General features: G+C 38.2%; 8 non-coding genes across 8 annotated transcripts in view; 6 read left to right on the forward strand and 2 right to left on the reverse strand.

Annotated features, from left to right (window-relative positions):
* Positions 1–53, forward strand: part of trnap-cgg (transfer RNA proline (anticodon CGG)) — a 72-nt gene extending 19 nt beyond the window's left edge. The window contains exon 1 of the tRNA in view: positions 1–53. This exon is cut by the window's left edge and continues 19 nt beyond it. This is a non-coding gene — a tRNA (tRNA-Pro).
* Positions 54–634: 581 nt separating this feature from the next.
* trnap-agg (transfer RNA proline (anticodon AGG)) lies at positions 635–706 on the forward strand. The gene has a single exon. It is a non-coding gene; the product is annotated as a tRNA-Pro (tRNA).
* Positions 707–1,299: 593 nt separating this feature from the next.
* On the forward strand, positions 1,300–1,371 carry trnap-cgg (transfer RNA proline (anticodon CGG)). The gene has a single exon. It is a non-coding gene; the product is annotated as a tRNA-Pro (tRNA).
* An 877-nt stretch (positions 1,372–2,248) lies between these two features.
* trnap-agg (transfer RNA proline (anticodon AGG)) lies at positions 2,249–2,320 on the forward strand. Its single transcript has one exon. It is a non-coding gene; the product is annotated as a tRNA-Pro (tRNA).
* Positions 2,321–3,673: 1,353 nt separating this feature from the next.
* On the forward strand, positions 3,674–3,745 carry trnap-cgg (transfer RNA proline (anticodon CGG)). Its single transcript has one exon. It is a non-coding gene; the product is annotated as a tRNA-Pro (tRNA).
* Positions 3,746–5,944: 2,199 nt separating this feature from the next.
* trnap-agg (transfer RNA proline (anticodon AGG)) lies at positions 5,945–6,016 on the reverse strand. The gene has a single exon. It is a non-coding gene; the product is annotated as a tRNA-Pro (tRNA).
* Positions 6,017–6,405: 389 nt separating this feature from the next.
* Positions 6,406–6,477, reverse strand: trnap-ugg (transfer RNA proline (anticodon UGG)). Its single transcript has one exon. It is a non-coding gene; the product is annotated as a tRNA-Pro (tRNA).
* A 1,511-nt stretch (positions 6,478–7,988) lies between these two features.
* Positions 7,989–8,060, forward strand: trnap-agg (transfer RNA proline (anticodon AGG)). Its single transcript has one exon. It is a non-coding gene; the product is annotated as a tRNA-Pro (tRNA).
* Positions 8,061–9,339: the final 1,279 nt, after the last annotated feature.

Consider the following 9,339-nt stretch of genomic DNA (forward strand, 5'->3'; position numbering starts at 1 on the left):
ATGATTCTCGCTTCGGGTGCGAGAGGTCCCGGGTTCAAATCCCGGACGAGCCCAAGTTTTAAACCCTGTAGATCAGATAAGATACACAAACAAGAAAATAGTGTTCACACATACAAGTATTAACATTAAAATACATAATAAATATTAATAATAAAAGTAGACAAAACCTCAAAAGAATAAGTTAGTTTTTTAAGAAAGGTTTGTTTTTTACTTTAATTTTAAGCTACAGGTTCTGTAAACTACAAACCCCGGGTCCACATCAGGGGAGAACTAGACAATATAGCTCGTTGGTCTAGGGGTATGAAATCGTCCGGGGTTCAAATCCCGGACCAGCCCTAATTTTATATCTATATGGCAGTTTAAACTGTGATTAAAAACCAACCAGGGTTATTTAACCAAATATTGATTTCTGAAGAGAGAGAGAACTACAAACCCTATATCCACATCTAGAGAGAACTACAAACCCCAGCTCCACATCTGAGGAGAACTACAAACCCCAGCTCCACATCTGAAGAGAACTACAAACCCCAGCTCCACATCTGGAGAGAACTACAAATCTAAGGTCTACATCTGGAGAGGAATACAAACCCCAGGTCCACATCTGGAGGGAACTAAATACTGCAACTCTGCATCTGGCTCGTTGGTCTAGGGGTATGATTCTCGCTTAGGGTGCGAGAGATCCCGGGTTCAAATCCCGGACAAGCCCTGCTTTTAAACCCTGTAGATCAGATAAGATACACAAACAAGAAAATAGTGTTCAAACATACAAGTATTAATATTAAAATACATAATAAATATCAATAATAAAAGTAGACAAAACCTCAAAAGAATAAATTAGTTTTTAAGAAAGGTTTGTTTTTTACTTTAATTTTAAGCTACAGGTTCTGTAAACTACAAACCCCGGGTCCACATCAGGGGAGAACTAGACAATATAGCTCGTTGGTCTAGGGGTATGAAATCGTCCCGGGTTCAAATCCCGCACCAGCCCTAATTTTATATCTATATGTCAGTTAAAACTGTAGATTAGATAGATAGATAGATAGATAGATAGATAGATAGATAGATAGATAGATAGATAGATAGATAGATAGATAGATAGATAGATAGATAGATAGATAGATAGATAGATAGATAGATAGATAGAGCATCTTATTAACTGGTTAGAAATAACACATTTTTGCAGACTGGAGTTTTTAACTGATTTTAGCTCTTTCCATCTCCATAGAGTAGATGTTACTTTATACACCAACAGATCAGATGTTGGTGATGCAACAATGGTGATAAGAGTTTGTAACATCTAGCTCGTTGGTCTAGGGGTATGATTCTCGCTTCGGGTGCGAGAGGTCCCGGGTTCAAATCCCGGATGTGCTCTGATTTTAAAAACATATGAAACTAGAAACAATCCAAAATATATCATATATCTAAAACGGTGCACAGAAAACACAGATATTAGGCTTAATTCCTGGGAAACCAGCTTATAAAATCACAGATAGGAGAAGCCTAAACTACAGCAATCAGTTTAACAGTAGAGTAACATGTTACTACAGTTCCAACTCGTGTCTCAATAACTTTTCCAATCACAGAAAGGTCCTGTCCCAATCAGAAAAAGGTCCTGTCCCAATCAGAATAAGTCAAATAAGTTAAAAAGCTGTAATCCAAAACTGTAATTTCAAAACTATTTCCCAGTCACCTTTAATTCACCACTATTTGCTTATCTAGATTATCTATCCTTTAATTGATCCTTTATTTAAGTTGATTAATTATTGGATTTGTAGGCAGCATTAACAGACACTATTACAGGTTTAATAAATAGTGAAATAATGAAGAGCTCGTGTTCTGACTGTGGAATTCATAAGCCTGATTTTCCAGAGCTTTTCCACTTTACTGTATTCACCAATAGAGAGCAACAACCTAAATCCAGAACTTATATCAAAAACTATACCAGAACTATAGACGTGATCAATACTGTGAGATAATACTGAACGTCTGGCTCGTTGGTCTAGGGGTATGATTCTCTCTTTGGGTGCGCCATAGCAACCACCCAGGATACCATACCTTTGGTTTCTTGCTTTCGTTGTAAGTTACAGGTTCAGTAAAATCAGTAAGAAGTGAGATATGTTTAGAACCGATAGATGGCGCTCTAACTACAGGAATCAGACTGAAGAATCTTCACTCTGAGACGTGGCAACTCTGCAAAACATCTGGAGAGCACCAGAAACTGGGGATAACTAGGAAGTATGTTCTGTCTGGCTCGTTGGTCTAGGGGTATGATTCTCGCTTAGGGTGCGAGAGGTCCCGGGTTCAAATCCCGGACGAGCCCTGCTTTTATATACGTGTATCTAAATGTCAATCAACCCTGTAGATTAGATAAAATACACAAACAAGAAGATAATGTTCACACATACAAATATTAACGTTAAAATTCCTAATAAATATGAAATAATCCAAAATCTTAGAAGTTTATTTACATCAACTGCATTAGAAATACCTTTATCTGGATCTACATATTTCACAATTGTACAGCATGTTTAACATTAAATTCTGCAAGAAGTGATATTAGATAGGCATGAAGTTTTAGCAGAGTTTTTACTGATTTTAGCTAACACCTGAAACTGTTTCAATTTCATGCCATAGACAAACAGATGAAGTGGTCATTTTAAGCACAGTTTAATGTGTGTTATTCAGGTAAATCATCTCTAGTCCTAGATCTGATCCTGTATCAGCACTATATTTACTAAAGATCAGATCTTCCACAGTAAAAGCAGGGCTCGTCCGGGATTTGAACCCGGGACCTCTCGCACCCTAAGCTAAAATCATACCCCTAGACCAACAAGCCAGATAGATAGACGAACTATCTAGTTATCCCCAGTTTCTGGTGCTCTCCAGATGTTTTACAGAGTTGCCACGTCTCAGAGTGAAGATTCTTCAGTCTGATTCCTGTAGTTAGAGCGCCATCTATCGGTTCTAAACATCTCTCACTTCTTACTGATTTCACTGAACCTGTAGCTTAAAATTAAAGTAAGAAATCAAAGGTACCCCTCTTCTGGTTATTATGGTATCCTGGGTGGTTGCTACGGTGTTGCTAGGTGATGACCTGTTCCCAGCATCTTTGTAATAGTAATTAGTAAATGTGTGAGTTCTACAGGTGAGAACAGGTGTGTTTTATTCAGGTAGAGCATCTAGTTCTGGATCTGATCCTGTATTACTGTTTCAGCACTACATTCACTGAAGATCAGATCTTCCACAGTAAAAGTAGGGCTCATCCGGGATTTGAACCCGGGACCTCTCGCACCCTAAACTAAAATCATACCCCTAGAATACACAAACAATAACATTTCTAGAGGGATATGCATATTTACACAAATATCTTGAAATACTTTTATGTTTTAACAGCTTTTTGGTTTGAAGAGGAGTGTAATACTAATAATGGTCTTTTATTTGAGAATTTACGTTTGTTTATATAAAACCATGTATATGTATATGGCTAATAAAAGCACAAAATGTATTACTGTACAGGACATACAAACCCTGCACACTCTCCAACAGTTTGTAAAAATGTATTTATAATTATTTATGTCTCTGTAGAAATTACCGATAGGTGGCGCTAAATGACAGTAAAACATGGGACGTGACGGTTCTGATCAGTATAGATGGTGTTTGATGTGTACCGTCTGGCTCGTTGGTCTAGGGGTATGATTCTCGCTTCGGGTGCGAGAGGTCCTGGGTTCAAATCCCGGACGAGCCCTGACTTTACTCTGAAAGATCTCATCTTCAGTGAATGTAGTGCTGAAACAGTAATACAGTATCAGATCCTGAATAAAACACGCCTGTTCTTACCTGTTGAACTCACATATTTAATAAGAGTTATTACAAAGGTGCTGGCAAAAGGTCATCACCTAGCAACACCGTAGCAACCACTCAAAGATACCATAATAACCAGAAGAGGGATACCTTTGATTTCTTGCTTTTATTTTAAGCTACAGGTTCAGTAAAATCAGTAAGAAGTGAGAGATGTTTAGAACCGATAGATTTACATTTACATTAACATTTACGGTATGTAGCAGACGCCCTTATCCAGAGCGACTTACAACAGTGCTTCAAAGTTACCTAAGATACCCAAAGCTAGTTTGTAGACTAGGATCAAGAGATACATAGAGCTTAATCATGTTAAGAACCCTAGGAACCCTTTTTTTTTTTTTTTTTTTTTTTTTTAGTTTAGGAACTCTTTAAAAAGATGTGTCTTCAGTCGACGTTTGAAGACCGTGAGTGACTCTGCTGTTCTGACATCCAGTGGAAGTTCATTCCACCACCTTGGTGCAGCACAGAGAAGAGTCTGGATGTCTGTTTTCTGTGTGTTTTGAGTGATGGAGGTTCGAGCCGAGCCGTACTGGAAGCTCTAAGAGCTCTTGGTGCAGATCTGGCTCTGACCATCGCCATCAAGTATGAAGGAGCTGGTCCGTTTTTTGCCTTGTAGGCCAGCGTCAGGGTTTTGAATCGGATGCGGGCGGCAACAGGAAGCCAGTGGAGGGAAAGCAGCAAAGGAGTCACATGACTGAACTTCGGAAGATTGAAGACGAGTCGTGCTGCCGCGTTCTGAATTAACTGTAGTGGTTTGGTGGCTCGCAGTGGAAGAGCAGCCAGTAGAGAGTTGCAGTAGTCAAGTCTTGAGATGACAAGAGACTGCACAAGCACCTGAGTGGCTTCCTGAGACAGAAACGGTCGAATTCTTCGGATGTTGTGCAGGAGAAATCTGCATGACCGAGTCAGATTTGCAATATGGCTCGAGAATGATAACTGGTCATCCATTACTACACCAAGGCTTCGTGCTTCTGCCGATGGAGTGACCAGTGAGTTCTCGAAAGAGATGGAGAGATTGTTGTGAAGGCTCGTAGTTCCTGGGATAAACAGAAGGTCAGTTTTGCTGGGGTTGAGTTTTAGGTGATGAGAACTCATCCACATCGAGACATCACTGAGACATGCTGAGATGCGGGATGAAACCTGAGTGTCGGAAGGAGGAAAAGAAAGGATTAGTTGAGTGTCATCAGCATAGCAGTGGTATGAGAATCCATGAGAAGATATTATTTCACCCAGAGAGCTGGTATAGAGTGATATTAAATAATCCAAAATCTTAGAATTGTTTACATTAACTGCATTAGAAATACCTTTATCTAGATATTGCACAGTTGTACAGCATGCATGAAGTTTTAGCAGAGTTTTTACTGATTTTAGCTAACACCTGAAACTGTTTCAATTTCATGCCATAGACAAACAGATGAAGTGGTCATTTTGTTGTTTTTATCTACTCGTTTCTAAAGGTTTGCTTCTGTAGTTTTTCACAGGATTATCACGTCTTCAATGTCTCCTGTAACAGGGTGGTATATACAGTGTTAGGCAGCGAATGAACAGTCAGTTCTTGAAGATGAATTTTAGTGTTGAAGCAGAAATAATAGACAAAATAATAGACAAGTGAACGAATCTGAGACACTTCAACAAGAATCAATCTGTGATGTTCCAGACAATAACTGGGTCAGAATATCTCCAGAACATTAGGCAGGTATTGTGGGGTGTTCCCGGTGTGAAGTTGTTTAAATTTTTCTCCTGATGATATTTGAGAGTTTTATCATTTTTTTCTCCTTATACTTCACTCTGATGTTGATGGATACGGTAGGTGATTTAGCCCGTGAATTTTGAAGGGTCAGTTTCCCAGATTGGGATGAAGCCTAGTCTTAGAATCTATTTACCTTTAACATAAAATTTCCATTCAAAATGCTGCATAGTCCCAGTCTAGGCTTAATCTCTGTCTGAGAAAGTGTCTGAAAGTGTTGCAGTTCTACAGGTGAGCATAGTTTAATGTGTGTTATTCAGGTAAATCATCTCTAGTCTTAGATCTGATCCTGTATCAGCACTATATTTACTAAAGATCAGATCTTCCACAGTAAAAGCAGGGCTCGTCCGGGATTTGAACCCGGGACCTCTCGCACCCTAAGCGAGAATCATACCCCTAGACCAACGAGCCAGATAGAGAGATGAACTATCTAGTTATCCCCAGTTTCTGGTGCTCTCCAGATGTTTTACAGAGTCGCCACGTCTCAGAGTGAAGATTCTTCAGTCTGATTCCTGTAGTTAGAGCGCCATCTATCGGTTCTAAACATCTCTCACTTCTTACTGATTTTACTGAACCTGTAGCTTAAAATTAAAGTAAGAAATTAAAGGTATCCCTCTTCTGGTTATTATGGTATCCTGAGTGATTGCTACAGTGTTGCTAGGTGATGACCTGTTCCCAGCATCTTTGTAATAGTTCTTAGTTCTACGGGTGAGAACAGGTGTGTTTTATTCAGGATCTGATCCTGTATTACTGTTTCAGCACTACATTCACTGAAGATCAGATCTTCCACAGTAAAAGCAGGGCTCGTCCGGGATTTGAACCCGGGACCTCTCGCACCCAAAGCGAGAATCATACCCCTAGACCAACGAGCCAGACAATACACATTGAACACCATCTAAACTGATCACAATCGCCACGTCCCATGTTTTACTGTCATTAAGCAATACCTACTGGTAATTTCTACAGAGACATCAATAAATATAAGTACATTTTTACAAACTATTGGAGAGTGTGCAGTATTTGTATGTCCTGTACAGTAATACATTTTGTGCCATATACATGGCCATATACATATACATGCATACATTCTCAAGTTTTTTATTCTCTTTAAAAATAAACAAAACATTATATTGAAGTATTACACCTCTCTTCAAACCAAAAAGCTGTTGAAACTGTTAAAGCATGAATGTATTTTAAGGTATCTTTGTAAGTATGCATATCCCCCTAGAAATGTTATTGTTCGTGTTTTGTGTACACTATTATACGTACATTATTTTATATCTCTGTAAAGCTACTCATGGTTCTATTTTTAAATGCTGGTACTTCTCAGTATTATTGTGAGGGGACAGTAATAGTAGTGTAGTGTGGTTTAGGTTTGGCAGACTAGAGTCTATTTAACTGTATTATAATATATTTAGGTAGTTTTAATGCTTTTTAAATCAGAATATTTTGATGCTCTGAGTGTAACAGAGTAAATAGATGCTAGTGTAGCTCCATATTCCACACTCAACAAATGTGTGTGAGAGAGAACAAGAGACATGAAATTTGAGCAGAAGCAAATGGGGAAAACTGTATTATATGGTACAGGACAAAGTACATTGTTGTCAGTTTCACAAAGTTAAAAAGATTCCTGCTGGAAAATGAAATCCGCATCTCCATAAAAGTTGTTCTCAGCAGAGGGAAGCTGTAAGATATGAAGTGCTGTAAGATTTTGTGGGAAAACAAAACTGCACTGACTTTAGACTTGATAATAAAACACAGTGGATCAACACCAACAGATGACAGACATGACTCTCCAAACCATCACTGATTGGTGGAAACTTCACTCTAGACCTCAAGCAGTTTGGACTGTGTGTCTCTCCACTCTTCCTCCAGACTCTGATCCCTAGATTTACAAATGAAATGTAAAATTTACTGATGATCAGTGATGGTTTGGAGAGACATGTCATCTGCTGGTGTTGATCCACTGAATCTCAGACTTTCTACAAATAGCAGTTAGACTATTTTAGCTAAGTATAATGTATACCCCAAAAAGTACCACTTAATATTAACAATGTAATGTATTAAAAATGGGTAATTAATCCCATTGTCTTTATCCCACTATTCTATCCATGCATTAAAAAGATCATCACCTAGCAACACCGTAGCAACCACCCAGGATGATATAATAACCAGAAGAGTGATACCCTTTGATTTCTTGCTTTCATTTTAAGCTACAGGTTCAGTAAAATCAGTAAGGAGTGAGAGATGTTTAGAACCGATAGATGGCGCTCTAACTACAGGAATCAGACTGAAGAATCTTCACTCTGAGACGTGGCAACTCTGTAAAACATCTGGAGAGCACCAGAAACTGGGGATAACTAGGTAGTTCATCTCTCTATCTGGCTCGTTGGTCTAGGGGTATGATTCTCGCTTAGGGTGCGAGAGGTCCCGGGTTCAAATCCCGGACGAGCCCTGCTTTTACTGTGGATGATCTGATCTTTAGTAAATATAGTGCTGATACAGGATCAGATCTAAGACTAGAGATGATTTACCTGAATAACACACACTAAACTGTGCTCACCTGTAGAACTGCAACACTTTCAGACACTTTCTCAGACAGAGATTAAGCCTAGACTGGGACTATGCAGCATTTTGAATGGAGATTTTATGTTAAAGGTAAATAGATTCTAAGACTAGGCTTCATCCCAATCTGGGAAACTGACCCTACAAAAGCCACGGGCTAAATCACCTACCGTATCCATCAACATCAGAGTGAAGTATAAGGAGAAAAAAATGATAAAACTCTCAAATATCATCAGGAGAAAAATTTAAACAACTTCACACCGGGAACACCCCACAATACCTGCCTAACGTTCTGGAGATATTCTGACCCAGTTATTGTCTGGAACATCACAGATTGATTCTTGTTGAAGTGTCTCAGATTCGTTCACTTGTCTATTATTTTGTCTATTATTTCTGCTTCAACACTAAAATTCATCTTCAAGAACTGACTGTTCATTCGCTGCCTAACACTGTATATACCACCCTGTTACAGGAGACATTGAAGACGTGATAATCCTGTGAAAAACTACAGAAGCAAACTTTTAGAAACGAGTAGATAAAAACAACAAAATGACCACTTCATCTGTTTGTCTATGGCATGAAATTGAAACAGTTTCAGGTGTTAGCTAAAATCAGTAAAAACTCTGCTCTACAGTAATACATTTTGTGCTTCTAATGGCCATATACATATACATGCATTTTTTTTACACACAAATGTAAATTTTCAAGTAAAAGGCCATTCTTTCTTCTCTTTAAAAATAAATAAAACATTATATTAAAGTATTACACCTCTCTTCAAACCAAAAAGCTGTTGAAACTGTTAAAGCATGAATGTATTTTAAGGTATCTTTGTAAGTATGCATATCCCCCTAGAAATGTTATTGTTCGTGTTTTGTGTACACTATTATACGTACATTATTTTATATCTCTGTAAAGCTACTCATGGTTCTATTTTTAAATGCTGGTACTTCTCAGTATTATTGTGAGGGGACAGTAATAGTAGTGTAGTGTGGTTTAGGTTTGGAAGACTAGAGTCTATTTAATTGTATTATACTATATTTGGTAGTTTTAATGCTTTTTAAATCAGAATATTTTGATGCTCTGAGTGTAACAGAGTAAATAGATGCTAGTGTAGCTCCATATTCCACACTCAACAAATGTGTGTGTGAGAGAGAATAAGAGACACAAAA

The sequence above is a fragment of the Astyanax mexicanus genome, chromosome 3, assembly GCF_023375975.1.
Source record: "Astyanax mexicanus isolate ESR-SI-001 chromosome 3, AstMex3_surface, whole genome shotgun sequence".
Lineage (NCBI taxonomy): Eukaryota > Metazoa > Chordata > Actinopteri > Characiformes > Acestrorhamphidae > Astyanax > Astyanax mexicanus.